At 43.7% G+C, this 15,945-nt stretch overlaps 1 long non-coding RNA gene across 1 annotated transcript in view; it reads left to right on the top strand.

The window, feature by feature from the left end:
* The window catches only part of LOC103220189 (uncharacterized), a 145,891-nt gene that overhangs the window by 128,940 nt on the left and 1,006 nt on the right, over window positions 1–15,945 (top strand). The window contains exons 3-4 of the long non-coding RNA XR_492276.3: window positions 11,629–11,894; window positions 11,979–12,050. This is a non-coding gene — a long non-coding RNA (uncharacterized lncRNA). The remainder of the gene's footprint in view (window positions 1–11,628; window positions 11,895–11,978; window positions 12,051–15,945) is intronic.

The following is a 15,945-nucleotide window of genomic DNA, read 5'->3' as shown; positions in this document are numbered from 1 at the left end:
GGCTAATTTTTGTATTTTTAGTAGAGACGGGGTTTCGCCATGTTGGCCAGGCTGGTCTTGAACTCCTGACCTCAAGTGATCTGCCCACCTTGGCCTCCCAAAGTGCTGGCCAAGAAGACTGACATAGTTTTTGTCTTAATTAGTATCATTACAACAGTAACTCCTTGCCTGCTTTAAGCCTCTAGAAATCAATTTGGGTGACAGTTCAGAAAGCGGTGCTCTTGGAATTATCACACCATTAGGGAGTTTCTAGTCCATCAATAGCTATTTAATATAGTTGGCCAAAGTTAAGAGAATTAAAATGATAGGCCAGGCTCGATGGCTCACGCAGGTAATCCTAACGCTTTGGAAGATTGGAGAGGGAGGATTGCTTGAGGCCAGGAGTTTGAGACTATCCTGGGCAACATAGGGAGACCTCATCTCTACAAAAATAAATAAATGAAATGATATAACAACAGATTTTGTTATCTCACCAAAATAAAAATAACAGTACGAATACACAACTTAAAACTCTGGATTTACTTTTAGTCTGTTCTTCATCTTGTAAAGAATTTAGGCCAGGCATGGTGGCTTACGCCTGTAATCCCAACACTTTGGGAGGCTGAAACAGGTGGATCACGAGGTCAGGAGTTTGAGACCAGCCTGGCCAACACGGTGAAACCCCGTCTCTACTAAAAACACAAAAATTAGCCGGGCATGGTGGCACATGCCTGTAGTCCCAGCTACTGTCTCACTAGCAAAGTGAGACTCCATCTCAAAAAAAAAAAAATAGAATTTAACAGTATTGCTGATACAGGTACTGAGTAATAAAGTTCTGAATCTCTGATTAGAAGGTTATGACTTTAGAGGAAAAATACTTTTTTTTCTTCCTGTGACATTCTAAAAAAGGGAAAGAGGCTGGGCGCGGTAGCTCAAGCCTGTAATCCCAGCACTTTGGGAGGCCGAGACGGGCAAATCACGAGGTCAGGAGATCGAGACCATCCTGGCTAACACAGTGAAACCCCGTCTCTACTAAAAAAAATACAAAAAACTAGCCGGGCGAGGTGGCGGGCACCTGTAGTCCCAGCTACTCGGGAGGCTGAGGCAGGAGAATGGCGTAAACCCGGGAGGCGGAGCTTGCAGTGAGCTGAGATCTGGCCACTGCACTCCAGCCTGGGCAACAGAGCGAGACTCCGTCTCAAAAAAATAAAAAATAAAAAAGGGAAAGAAGCCATTGTTTTATAATATAATTAGTGCTGTAGTTATCAAATGTGGTGCTTCAAGCTGTGTAAATCTGAATCAATAAAAATTCTAAAGACAATGATCAAGATTTTAAATGTCTTCTTAAAACACATTTCCTCAACAGAGGGACTGTAAACACCATCTGAAAATGAATCTCAAATACTAGGATCTCCTTTCAGAGTGACTTTTTGAGAATGATAAGCACTCCCAATGACAAATTATTCTTTGACCTTGAGGGATAGTTATTTAGTAATCTTTTTTTTAATTTTTTTTTTTTTTTTTTTTTTTAAGACAGTCTCACTATCACCCAGGCAGGAATGCACTGGCACAATCATGGCTCACCACAGCCTCAACTTCCTGGACTCAGGAGGTGATCCTCCCACCTCAGCCTCCTGAATAGCTAGGACTACAGGCACCCACCACCATGGGTGTATTTTTGTATTTTTGTAGAGACAAGGTTTTGCCATGTTGCCCAGGCTGGTCTCGAACTGCTGGGCTCAAGAAATGCACCTGCCTCAGCCTCCCAAAGTGCTGAGATTACAGGCATGAGCCACCTTGCCCCACCTATTTGGTAATTATATGGAACTTCATGTTCTTGTTTTGTTTGTTTGTTTTTTATTTTGCTTCTTTCTTTTATAGGTTCTTAGATTTTTTGTTGTTGTTGTTTTTAAACCAAGGAAAACACTGTGCATATTGGTCAAGTGACAAATATAATATTTTGTTAATATCTGAATAGTTTGTCATGGTTATTATTTATCAGTCAAATAAAAGCCGAATCGTGAAAGCAGCATGTCTCTGGAATGCCTGAGAGTGCCTGGTACCATGGACATAGACATAGACCACCAAAAAACACTTAGTGACTGATAAATAGTGTTAATAACAATACTTAATATTGGGTGCTTACCAAGTAGTAGTCAGTTTCATATAAGCAATACCAGTATTACATGTGTTAACTAAGAATCCTCACAACAGTACTATGAAATAGGTCATGTTGTTATCCTCATTTTACAGATGGGGAGGCTGGGCCAAAAGAGGGTGGATAATTTGCACAAGGTCATAGAGCAAGGAATACGGGAGTTGGGACTCAAAATCACATACTGACCTCCAGAGGTTTTGTTTGTTTGTTTGAGATGGAGTCTTGCTCTGTTGTCCAGGCTGGAGTGCAGTGGTGCAATCTCAGCTCACTGCAACCTCCACCTCCCGGGTTCAAGCGATTCTCCTGCCTCAGCCTCCCAAGTAGCTGGGATTACCAGCACCTGCCACCATGCCCGGATACTTTTTTGTATTTTTAGTAGAGACAGGGTTTCACCATGTTAGCCAGGATGGTCTCGATCTGCTGACCTCATGATCCACCCACCTCGGCCTCCCAAAGTGCTGGGATTACAGGCATAAGCCATCTTGCCCGGCCTGATCTCCAGAGTTTTAAATCACGATGCTGCTGCTGCTGCTGCTGCTGCTTCTTGAAGTGTTATCTTGCCCAACCTGGGTGACACAGGGAGACCCTGTCTCTACAAAAAATAAAAAATAAATTAGCCAGATGTGGCAGCACATGCCTGTGGTCGCAGCTACTCAGGAGGCTGAGGTGGGAGGATAGCTGGAGCCCAGGAGATCAAGGCTGCAGTGAGCTCTGATCCAGCCACTACACTCCAGGCTGAGCAATAGAGAACTACCCTGTCTCAAAAAAAAAAAAAAAAAGTTATCTCACTATGTTGCTCAGGCTGTTCTCAAATTCCTGGGCTAAAGTGATCCTCCCACCTCAGCCTCCTGAGTACCTGGGAGGATTTTTAATGTTCTCACCACAAAGAAACAATAAGTATTTGAGGTGAGAGATATGCTAATTACCCTGATATTACCATTATACAATGTATATATGTATCAAAACATCACACTGTTCTCCATAAATATGTATAATCATGTGTCAATTAAAAATAAAATAAAATTGGCCGGTCATGGTGGCTCACGCCTGTAATCCCAGCACTTTGGGAGGCTGAGGCTGGTGGATCACCTGAGGTCAGGAGTTCAAGACCAGCCTGGCCAACATGGTGAAATCCCGTCTCTACTAAAAATACAAAAATTAGGCCGGGCGCGGTGGCTCAAGCCTGTAATCCCAGCACTTTGGGAGGCCGAGACGGGCGGATCATGAGGTCAGGAGATCGAGACCATCCTGGCTAACCCGGTGAAACTCCATCTCTACTAAAAAAATACAAAAAACTAGCCGGGCGAGGTGGCGGGCGCCTGTAGTCCCAGCTACTCAGGAGGCTGAGGCAGGAGAATGGCGTGAACCCGGGAGGCTGAGCTTGCAGTGAGCTGAGATCCGGCCACTGTGCTTCAGCCTGGGCGACAGAGTGAGATTCCGTCTCAAAAAAAAAAAAAAAAAAAAAAACCAAAAATTAGTCAGGCATGGTGGCACACGCCTGTAATCCCAGCTACTCAGGAGACTGAGGCAGGAGAATGGCTTGAACCCGGGAGGCAGAGGTTGCAGTGAGCCAAGATTGCGCCATTGCACTCCAGCCTGAGCAACAGAGTGAGACTCTGTCTCAGAAAAAAAAAAAAAAAAAAAATTAAATTTAAATATCATAGTTTAAAATTGTTTCCATCTTTGGTTCTTCTTGTGACTTTCAATATTTTCAAGAAAGCACAAGCCAAGAGCAGTGGCTCACACCTGCAATTCAGCACTGTGGGAGGCTGAGGTGGGAGGACTGAGACCAGGAGACTGAGACCAGCCTGGGATACAAAGGGAGACCCCATCTTTACAAAAATTAAAAATTAGCTGAGTGTAGTGGCTTGTACCTGTGGTCCTAGCTACATGGGAGGGTGAGGCACGAGGATCCCTTGACACCAGGAGGTCAAGGCTGCAGTAAGCCACCATGTTTATGCCACTGCACTCCAACCAGGGCAACAGAGCAAGACTCTGTCTCAAAAAAATAATAATGGCCAGACGTGGTGGTGCATGCATGTAGTTCCAGTTTTTGAGAGGCTGAGGTGGGAGGATCACTTGCTCCCAGGAGCTCAAGGTTACAGTGAATTGTGATTGAGCCACTGCACTCTGCACTCCAGCACAAGACCTTGTCTCTAAACAACAACTAAAATAATAATAATCATAATGATACTCCTTTCCCAGTTTACTACCAAGAGTTATGCAAATGGAAGATGAATTAGTCTTCAGGATTTTGTTTCTTTTCTGTGTATATGATTAATCATGACCTTGTTTGAAGATGTTTTGACAGGATATTGAATTTCAAAATTTAAGATTTTGCCATCACTTCTTTGATTGTGGAAATAATTAAGTAAAAGTTGAAGAATGAATCAAAGCATTCATTATGTAGGCTAAATGTGTTTATTATGTTAACTGTTAAGATTATTGCTGGTTTTCACTAATGGGTTATTGATTAACTATAATGACCTCCTCCACCATACCTGGCACATCTTTTTGTGGGTTAGTTAGCCCTATAACTTCAGGAATCACAGTTCAATATATTATGAGTTACAAGATTTGCAGAGGGAATCTGAAAAGCATACAGAATTTTTCTGTACAGAAAGCACAGAACACTTCTTCTGACATTTCTGACATATCTAAGTGACAAGATTTCTCAAAACATACATACTATATACTTTTATATTGCACGCCAGGCACGTGACTCATGCCTGTAATCCCAGCACTTTGGGAAGCCCTGGGCAGGTGGATCACTTGAGGCCAGGAGATTGAGACCAGCCTGGCCAACACAGTGAAACCCAGTCTCTACTAAAAATAGAAAAAATTTGCCAGGCGTGGTGGTACATGCCTGTAATCCCAGCTACTTGGGAAGCTGAGGCATGAGAATGGCTTGAACCCAGGAGACAGGGGTTGCAGTGAGCCAAGATCGCACCACTGCACTCCAGCCAGAGTGACAGAGTGAGACTCTGTCTCCAAATATATATATATGTATGTATTTTAATATATGTACTTGTAAATATATATACTTTTCTGTATTTATAACATATAATATATTTTAAAATATATTTTTAAAATATATATACTTTTATATTGAATTGTACAAGGGATCTCTACATAACATAATTCTAAGTGGCTGGTTGTATAGACTTTTCTCTTTGTACAAATTGTGTGAAATAGGATCCATTTAAGCATTTAGTTTATAATAAAAGTCTTTTTTCCTCCAAAGATGGAGCCTTGCGCTATTCCCCAGGCTAAAGTACAGTGACACAATCTTGGCTCACTGTAACCTCCTCCTCCCGGGTTCAAGTGATTCTCCTGCCTCAGCCTCCTGAGTAGCTGGGACTACAGGCACGTGCCACCATGCCTGGCTAATTTTTGTATTTTTATATTTTTAGTAGAGACAGGGTTTCACCATGTTGGCCAGGCTGGTCTTGAACTCCTGACCTCAAGTGATCTGCCTGCCTCGGCCTCCCAAAGTGTTAGGATTACAGGCGTGAGTCACCCTACCTAACCTGGAAAAAATATTTTTAAGTTGTTTTTCTTTTAGAGACAGGGTTTTGCTCTGTTGCCCAGGCTGGAGAGCAATGATGTGATTATAGCTCATTGTAACCTCGAATTCCTAGGCTCAAAGGATCCTTCTGCCTCAGCCTCCCAAGTAGCCAGGAGTACAGGTGCACACCACCATGGTTGGCTAATTTTTTTATGTTTGGGTAGAGATGGGGGTCTCACTATGTTGCCAGGCTGGTCTTGAACTCCTGGGTTCAAGTGATCCTCGTTCCTTGGCCTCCGAAAGTGCTGGGATTACAGGCATCAACCACTGCGTCCATTTGTTTTATTTATTCATTTATTTATTTATTTATTTTAGAGACAGAGAGTCTTGCTCTGTTGCCCAGGCTGGAGTGCAGTGATTTCTGCTCACTGCAACCTCTGCTTCCTGGGTTCAAGTGATTCTCCTGCCTCAGCCTCCCAAGTAGCTAGGACTACAGGCGTGCACCACCATGCCTGGCTAATTTTTGTATTTTTAGCAGAGACGGGTTTTCCATGTTGGCCAAGCTGGTCTTGAACTCCTGGCCTCAAGTGATCTGCCCACCTCAGCCTCCCAAAGTGCTTGGATTACAGACGTGAGTCACCACACCCTGTCAGTTTTATTTTTAAGAGAAGAATTTATCAGATGTCTTGCATGTAGCCATAAGTTTCATTCATTCAGGAATTCAACAAATATTTATTGAATACCTTATCTATAGGTAGGCCCTGTAGGTAACTCAGTAGAATACAAAGACATAAATTGCAGAATTTCTGCTCTTCAAAAGTTTATCACTCAACTGGGGAGGTAAGGGCTGGGCTGGGTGGCTCATGCCTGTAATCCCAGCACTTTGGGAGGCCGAGGCAGGTGGATCACAAGATCAAGAGATTGAGACCATCCTGGCTAACACAGTGAAACCCCATCTCTACTAAAAATACAAAAAATTAGCCAGGCAAGGTGGCGGGCGTCTGTAGTCCCTGTTACTTGTGGGGCTGAGGCAGGAGAATCGTTTGAAGCTGGGAGGTGGAGGTTGCAGTGAGCCGATATCGTGCCACTGCACTCCAGCCTGAGCGACAGAGCGAGACTCAATCTAAAAAAAGAAAAAAAACCCAAAAAACTGGGAGGGAAGATGCACAGCCAATGAACCACCAAGTTCTGACAATTCTGATCCCTTAACATTTCTTCAATCTTTCCACTTCCTGCCATCCTCAAGGCTGCTTTATTACTTCAATCCAGCCCCAGCTCTCCCTTGGTTTTCCGTAATAGTCACTATAACATATCTCCTTGTCCTCAGTCTTATTTGCTTCAAACCTGTTCTTCAGAATGGTTTTTGTTTGTTTGTTTGTTTCCCCCTTAACATGAGACAGGGTTTGCTCTGTCACCCAGGCTGGAGTGCAGTGGTATGGTCGCAAACTGCACCCTGGACCTCCCAGACTCAAGCAATCTTCCCACCTCAGCCTCCCAATTAGCCAGGACTACTGCTGCACACCACCACACCCGGCCCAGAATGTTCTTTCTAAAATGCTAATCTAAAGCCCTTTAATAAATCACCATTGTCCTCAGGATGAAGTCTAAGTTGTCTAACTGACTGAAAGTATTCTTGCTTCTCCTTTTTGTCGCATCTCTGAATGTCCCCAGCCATTCTGTATTCCTTTTAGAGTCCCCAGTTCACCTTGCTTGCCTTCCCTCATGCTGTTCACCCTGCTTGGAGTGTTATCTGAAGAAATATATTCATTACTTCATTTATTTCCTCAAAACATCTTTTATTAAAGGCATCTTCATGTTAGGTCCTATGCACCACCCTGGAACTTCTCCATGTAGTCAGGAGATGGATGTTTAAGTAGGCCATTGCACTGCAGCAGGCAAGTCCCAGGATGGATGTAGGCACAGTAACAGTGAGGGTCATGGATGAATCAAGTCCAGGTAATCAGCAAAGACACTGGAGGGATGGGGTGAAGAACATTCTGGATTGAGGGAGCTGAATGCATAAAGGCCCAGAGCTGGAGAGCATGTTACTCTGGGAAACAGCAATCAGTGTGGCCTAAGTGGACAGCACGAGCAGGACTGAGGGAGCCAGTGCCCAGTCACCAAGCACCTTGTCTGATTTGTTAGGGAGTTGGGGTTTCTTTTCTTTTAAGGTAATGAGTAGCCACTGAAGGATTTTTTTATTTTTATTTATTTATTTTTTTATTTTTTGAGACAGAGTTTCGTTCTGTCTCTACGCTGGAGTGCAGTGGGGTGATCTCGGCTCACTGCAACTTCTGCCTCCCAGTTCAAGTGATTCTCCTGCCTCAGCCTCCCGAATAGCTGGGACTACAGGCACGTGCCACCACACCAGCTAAGTTTTTGTATTTTTAGTAGAGGCCAGGATGTATCTTTAGTAGAGGCCAGGATGGTCTCAATCTCTTGACCTCGTGATCCGCCCACCTTGGCCTCCTGGGAGTGCTGGGATTACAGGCGTGAGCCACCACGCCTGACCGGGATTATTTTTTAAGATGGGGTCTCTGTTGCCCAGGCTGGAGTGCAGTGGCACAATCATAGCTCACTGCAGCCTCCTGGGATTCTGGGGCTCAAGTGATCCTCCTGCCTCAGCCTCTCCAGTAGCTGGCTACAGGCACACCATTACACCCAGCTAATTTTTGTATTTTTTGTAGAAATGGGGGTCTTGCTATGCTGCCCAGGCTGGTCTTGAACTCTTGGCCTCAAGTGATCCATCCACCTCAGCCTCCAAAAGTGCTGGGATTACAGGCATGAGCCACCATGCCTGGAAGAAGGATTTTTTTTTTTTTTTTTTTTTTTTTGGCAGGGGGTAGTGGGAGGGAGGGATGAAGAGCTGGGGAAGAGAAGAGAAAATGGCATGGTCACATTCATTTTCTTAAAATGAACACTAACAGCAGTGCTAGAAAAAGTGGCGATTTGTCACAAATTGTTTAAATAAAAAAAAAGTCTTAAATTATTTTTAAAAATCACTTTTAAAATTTCAGACCCATCTTATGAAGCTTGGGCAATTGACTAGCATGCTACAGAATTTTAATTGCATAAATGCATACTAGTTTAAAATTATCATATTTTAATGGACCCAAAAGTATGAGTTCTTGGAGGGCAGGAGCTCTGCCTGACTTATTTCCTACCCTATCCTCACCACCTACAACAGAGCATGGCACGGAGTGGATTATCAATACATATTTTTAACCAAGTGATTCTGAACTCTCTTCAAAGACTTCTTTCAAGATTATTCAGTGAAAAAACTCCCTGGTGGCTAGGCATGGTGGCTCATGCCTGTAATCCCAGCACTTTGGGAGGTCAAGGTGGAAGGATCCTTTAAGCTCAGAAGCTGAAGACCAACCTGGGTAATACAATGAGACCTCATCTCTACACATAATTTTTTAAATTAGCCAGGCGTGGTGGTGCACATTTGTGGTCCTAGCTACTTGGGAGGCTGAGGCTGGAAGATGGCTTGAGCCCAGATAGTCAAGGCTGCAGTGTGTCATGATCATACCACTGCACTCCAGCCTGGGAGACCAAGCAAGACCCTGTCCCACTACCCACCACCCAAAAACAAAAACAAAAACAAATAACAAAAAACAAAAAAACAAAAAAAAAACACAACAGGCCAGGTGTGGTGGCTCATGCCTGTAATCCCAGCACTTTGGGAGGCCAAGGTGGGTGGATCAATTGAGTTCAGAAGTTTTGAGACCAGCCTGGCCAAGGTCGATGGATCACTTGAGGTCAGGAGTTCAAGACCAGCCTGGCCAACACAGTGAGACCCTGTCTCTACCAAAAATTAAAACACTTGGCTGGGTGTGGTGGTTCAAACCTGTAATCCCAGCACTTTGGGAGGCCGAGGCAGGTGGATCACCTGAGGTCAGGAGTTCAAGACCAGCCTGTCCAACATGGCGAAACCCCATCTCTACTAAAAATACAAAAATTACCCCGTGTGGTGGCATGTGCCTGTAATCCTAGCTACTGAAGAAGCTGAGGCAGGAGAATCGCTGGAACCCTGGGGGCAGAGACTGCAGTGAGCCAAGATTGTGCCACTGCATTCCAGCCTAGGCAACAGAGCAAGACTCCATCTCAAAAAAAAAAAAAAAAGAAAATTAGCCAGGTGTGGTGGTGAACACCTGCAATCCCAGCTACTTGAGAGGCTGAGGCATGAGAATCCCTTGAACCCAGGAGGCAGAGAATGTGGTGAGCCAAGATCATGCTACTGCACTCCAGCTGGGAGACAGAGTGAGACCTTGTCTCAAAGAATAAATAAATAAATAATAATTCCCAGGTATTTAACAACAAAAAATCCAACAATACAACTAAATGAACCCCCCACTTGTTAAGGATAAAACTTTAAAATTTAAACAATTAAATTTTAACAAATCTAAACATTAAATGTATAAAACAATGTGTGATTACTTTATTATAGATCCAATTATTGGAAAAACATTACTATTGTTCGGTCCTTTTCTGCCTACGGAAATAATCATTGTCTTCCCAACCCCAGCACAGCACATAAAACATGGTGGGACTCAAAAAAATATTATTTAAGTGAATAATTGACTGAATTAGTATGGAAAATGCTTCCTTAAACTTCCTTAAGCTTCACATTCACAAATTCTCAGTAGAAAAAAAAAAGTCTACACTTCTCTTTATATACTTTCATCTTTAAGAAGAAAAGAATACACAGAAGTTAAGTATTATCATTGAGCCAGAAAAGATCTTAGGAACCTTCTAGTGGTTTGATCATAAAAGGCAAAGATCTCTAATAAGGGCAGAACTGGGAGGAGAATCCAGATCTTCTGATTCCAAACATTTTTCTCTGTCCCATTTTACTACTACAATTTTTTTAAAATGTGGCAACATTTATAAAAATATTGTTTGGTCCTGTGAAATTCACTTTTTCTGGTACAGCTCAAACCCCTCTCTCCACATTGTGGAGTTATTGCACAGTCATATGTCTCCTGTAGGAGCAGAATTTGAAATATAGATGTGGAATTCATAAATAAAGGTGTTCTTGTCCTCTGAGTAAATCTTGTGTGTTTTTCTGTAATTCAGTTATTTCCACAGTATAAGTTGTTTGGTTGCAGCCTTCAACAACCAATGAAGTTATGTTATGCATAAGACCTTGCGCATTTCATGTTTGCTGGGGCCAATAAAAGCAAATTCTCTCATGCTCTCCTACCGAGAACCTCATTATGATGTCCGGCTGGTTGCCTTTTTAGATCTGCATGTGATTCTACTTCTTTCTCTAGATTCCAGGACAGGCAGAGTTTGTCTTGGAAGCTCCGTTTACTCTGTCCTCCTTACTGGCTCTCTTTTTGACCCTTTAGGTCCTTTAGGGGTCCTCTCTTCCTCCCCTAGCTACCCTTCCCCTAACCCCCACCCTCACCTGGCAATGTATCTTTCACTTGCAAATTTTTCAGTCCCACTCAAGCTTAAATGTCTGAAAGCACTCTTCTCACCCACACCATTCATCCGTGAGAAAAACTAAAAGGGAGAAAAAACACTGGCTTCATCCTCAGTTTTGCTTCCCTAAAGGAAGCGACCAGAAGATAATTCTTCTAGGAGTTGCCCCTGATGGCCTTAGGGCTGCCTACAGTCCTCTGGGTCCTCTCTGGAGAGAACTGCTTTGGAATGTGAAAAGACCATGGCAGAAAGGAAAGGGAAGGCTTGTTCTTCCTTTCTTGGTTCCAGTCCATGGAAGGGCACTCACATCACTCACAACAAGGATTCAGCCAGAGTGTCCAGATAGCTGTGCTGAGCTCTGTAACAGGATAATAGGAACGTGGAAGCCCCAAAAGGCCACATTCCACATTTTCAATGAGGTTTTAGGAACAAGTAAACTCTTTTGATGGAAAGGTGATGAAGAGTTGTTTAAACGTCCAACGACCCCTTGCTGGTCTTTCCCAGGCTTACTTATTTCAAGGACTACCTTTTGTCTCTTTGTATCTTTCTCTAGCATCAGAGCTGACCCTACTAGAAAATAAGATTGTACACGACTGGGTGAAGAATTCCATTGAGCTGCCTCCAGTCTTTTCTAGCCATGGAGTGGAAGCATGAACTTACAAAACAGGCCATTGTGGACCATCCTGGATTTTGAAAATGCTGGAAAGAGTCAGTGGATGGAAGCTCTCTAAACCTTTGGACTGATCTGTGTACAGCATTGGTTTCTTGGCCTCCTGGAAATCTGAGAAGTTTGCATGTGATGGGGAGGTTTGTATCCCGGTAAGAGAGGAAGGGAGGAAGACGCTGAAACTGTTTATACTGCTGTATATCTTCTTACAAAATCTTCTTACTTCTTCTCCATAGCTTCCTTGGTTGAGCCCACTGGTCTATCACAACCATGATGCTTCTGCCTGGAGGAATGCAAATACCACCTGGGTAATTAAGTCTGTGATCTTAATTATCTCCCACTTAATTGCCTCTGAAGGACAACCCTGCGCTGTTTTCTATTTCCTCAGCCTGGCATGTCTGCTTGTTTTGACTCAGCCTTCTGGATAGCACATGGCTTCCACTAAGCCTGAGCCGCCCAGCCTGCAATTACACAGCCCCTCCAGCTGCAGAGGTGGCCCAGTTGTTTCAGTGTTGCCATTCTGCCCCAGCCTCAGCTTCATGCACACTTGCCCATCTTACATGCTCATTTTGTGCTCTCGTTTTCTCAAATTCACTGTCAAACCCTTTTTTTTTTTTTTTTTTTTTTTTGAGACGGAGTCTGTCACCCAGGCTGGAGTATGGTGGTGCAATCTCAGTTCACTGCAACCTCCGCCTCCCTGGTTCAAGTGATTCTCCTGCCTCAGCCTCCCAAGTAGCTGGGACTACAGGCCCGTGCTACCACACCCAGCTAATTTTTTTAGTAGAGACAGGGTTTGGGGTTTCACCATGTTAGCCAGGATGGTCTCGATCTCCAGACCTCATGATCTGCCCGCCTGGGCCTCCCAAAGTGCTGGGATTACAGGCATGAGCCACCACGCCCGGCCCACTGTCAAACTCTTGTTGGGGAATTGTTCTTACCTCGTAAAGAGAAAGAAGCGCTGCTTGTCATGATGTAAACACAATCTGGAAAGAAAAGACTATGTAGGACATTAGTAATTATATTTAGGTTCTATAGAAAACTTATAGTTAAATTATTAGGCAAATTACTTTCAATGTGTTCTTTGGTATAATTTGATATACATAGGAAAAACTTATGAAATATTTTCAAATACTTCAGCCTTCAATCTCAGAGTAGGTTTAAAAATAATTAAAATATATTAAAATACTTTTATTAAGGGTCCAATGAACTGGATTTTGGTAGGCAAAGAAAAATGTCATGAGCCCGGGCATGGTGGCTCACACCTGTAATCCCACTACTTTGGGAGGCCGAGGTGGGCAGATTGGTGAGCTCAGGAGTTCGAGACCAGTCTGGACAATATGGTCTCTAACAAGAAGTTGTTTGAGACTAGCCTGGGCAACATAGTGAAACCACATCTCTACAAGAAATACAAAAATTAGCCGGGCATGGTGATGCATATCTGTGGTCCCAACTACTTGGGAGGCTGAGGTGGGAGGACTACCTGAGCCCAGGGAGGTTGAGGCCGCAGTAAGCCATGTTCGTACCACTGCACTCCAGCCTGAGTGATAATGTGAGACCCTGTCTCCAAACAAACAAACAAAAAAACCCAAAAAACAAAAAGGCCGGGCACCAGTGGCTCATGCCTGTAATCCCAGCACTTTGGAGGCCAAGGTGGGCGGAACACCTGAGGTCAAGAGTTCAAAACCAGCCTGGCCAACATGGTGAAACCCTGTCTCCTCCAAAAATACAAAACCTAGCCGGGCATGGCTGGACGCAGTGGCTCACGCCTGTAATCCCAACACTTTGGGAGGCCAAGGTGGGCAGAGATCACGAGATCAGGAGCTCGAGACCATCCTAGCTAACACGGTGAAACTCTGTCTCTACTAAAAATACAAAAAAATTAGCCGGGCGTGGTGGCAGGCGCCTGTAGTCCCAGCTACTCGGGAGGCTGAGGCAGGAAAATGGTGTGAACCCGGGAGGCGGAGCTTGCAGTGAGCTGAGGTCACTCCACTGCACTCCAGCCTGGGCAAGAGAGGGAGATGCCATCTCAAAAATAAAAAAATAAATAATAAAAACTAGCCAGGCATGGTGGCACACGCCTGTAATCCCAGCTACCTGGGAGACTAAGGGCAGGAGAATGGCTTGAACCTGGGAGGCAGAGGTTACAGTGAACCGAGACCATGCCATTGTACTATAGCCTGGGCAACAGAGCGAGTCTCTGCCTCAGGAAAAAAAAAAAAAAAAAAAAAAAGGTGCCATGAAATACTTATCTGGATAAATCAGGAAAATATTTTAGTTTAAATTTATAAAATCATACATTCTCTGGATTCATGGTGTTATGGCATAAGCAAGATTTCACTGTAAACAAGATTTTTAAAATCTCACTTTTAATTTTATTAGACATTCAAACATTTAGAAATTTTAAATGACTTTGGCCCTATTTCTGAGTTATTTATGACTCTCTCTCTTTCTCTCTCTCTCTCTCTATATATATACACAAAGCATCTGGCAAGTAGTAGATACTGATAAATGGTAAATTCAGTTGTTTTCTTACAAGCAACAACTACTACTACTTGATATCCAGCAGATTATTGTATTCATCTAGAAAAGAGTAAGTATCCAAGATTCAAAGCCTAGTTTTAAAAAAAGCCCCTTTGACAACCTTCACAATGTTTTTTGGGGAAGTGTTTAGTGAGAAGAGAATTTTCCTTGATTTCTTCAATTCCAAGAGCCCTCCTTTTTTCTTTTTTAATATTACCAAGTGAAAAGAAAGAGGGAAGCTGGGCATGGTGGCTCACACCTGTAATTCCATCACTTTGGGAAGCTGAGGTGAGTGGATCACTTGAGGCCAGAAGTTCTAGACCAGCCTAGGTAACATGGCGAAACCCTGTCTCTACCAAAAATACAAAAATTAGCCAGGCGTGGTGATGGGTGCTTGTAATCCCAGCTACTCTGGAGGCTAAGGCACGAGAATCAGGACCTTGAACCCAGGAGGCAGAGGTTGTATTGAGCCAAGATCATGCCACTGCACTCCAGCCTGGGTGACAGACTAAGACTCTGTATTAAAAAAAAAAAGAAGAAGAAGAAAAAAAAAAAGGAGAAAAGAAAAGAAAAAGGAGAAGAGGAATGAATGTATTCATAAACAAAAAATGTTTTACATACCCATGGAATTGAATAAATATTATAAAAAGAGCTGGTAAATAAGGATATTATGATCTTATGCTTATACAAATGCTCCTGGACTTAAATGATGGGTTACATCCCAATAAAACCATTTCAACTTAGGAGCTGAAAATTTTACTTTTTTGAAACAGAGTTTCACTCTGTTGTCCAGGCTGTAGTGCAGTGGTGCAATCTCGGCTCGCTGCAACCTCTGCCTCCCAGGTTCAAACGATTCTCCTGCCTCAGCCTCCTGAGTAGCTGGGATTACAGGCATGTGCCACCACGCCTAGCTCATTTTTGTATTTTCAGTAGAGACGGGTTTTTACCATGTTGGCCAGGCTGGTCTCGAACTCCTGACCTTGTGATCCACACACATCAGCCTCCCAAAATGCAGGGATTACAGGCGTGAGCCACCGCACCCGGCCAAGTAACTTGAAAATGTATTTAACACACATAACCAGGCCGGGCGCGGTGGCTCACGTCTATAATCTCAGCACTTTGGGAGGCCGAGGTGGACAGATCACCTGAGGTCAGGAGTTCGAGACAAGCCTGCCCAACATGGTGAAAACCTGTCTCTACTAAAAATACAAAAAATTAGCCAGGCATGGTTGCAGGCGCCTGTAATCCCAGCTACTTGGGAGGCTAAGACAGGAGAATCGCTCGAACCCAGGAGACGGAGGTGACAGTGGGCCAAGACCCCACCATTGCACTCCAGCCTGGGCTACAAGAGCAAAACTCTGTCTCAAAAAAAAAAAAAAAGAAATACACATAATCTACCAAACATCATAGCTTAGGCTGGCCTACAGTAAAGGCACTCAGAACACTTACAATAGCCTATAGTTGGGCAAGATCATCTAACACAAAGCCTATTTTATAATAAAGTGTTGGATATATCAGCCGGCTGCGGTGGCTTATGCCTGTAATCCCAGCACTTTGGGAGGCCGAGGCAGGTGGATCACGAGGTCAGGAGTTCAAGACCAGCATGACTAATATGGTGAAACCCCATCTCTACTAAACATACAAAAATTAGCCGGGCAGTAGTGGCGCATGCGTGTAATTCCA

Source organism: Chlorocebus sabaeus, chromosome 14 (assembly GCF_047675955.1).
Source record: "Chlorocebus sabaeus isolate Y175 chromosome 14, mChlSab1.0.hap1, whole genome shotgun sequence".
Taxonomy (NCBI): Eukaryota; Metazoa; Chordata; class Mammalia; order Primates; family Cercopithecidae; genus Chlorocebus; species Chlorocebus sabaeus.
This window is presented reverse-complemented; position numbering and strand designations above follow the sequence as displayed.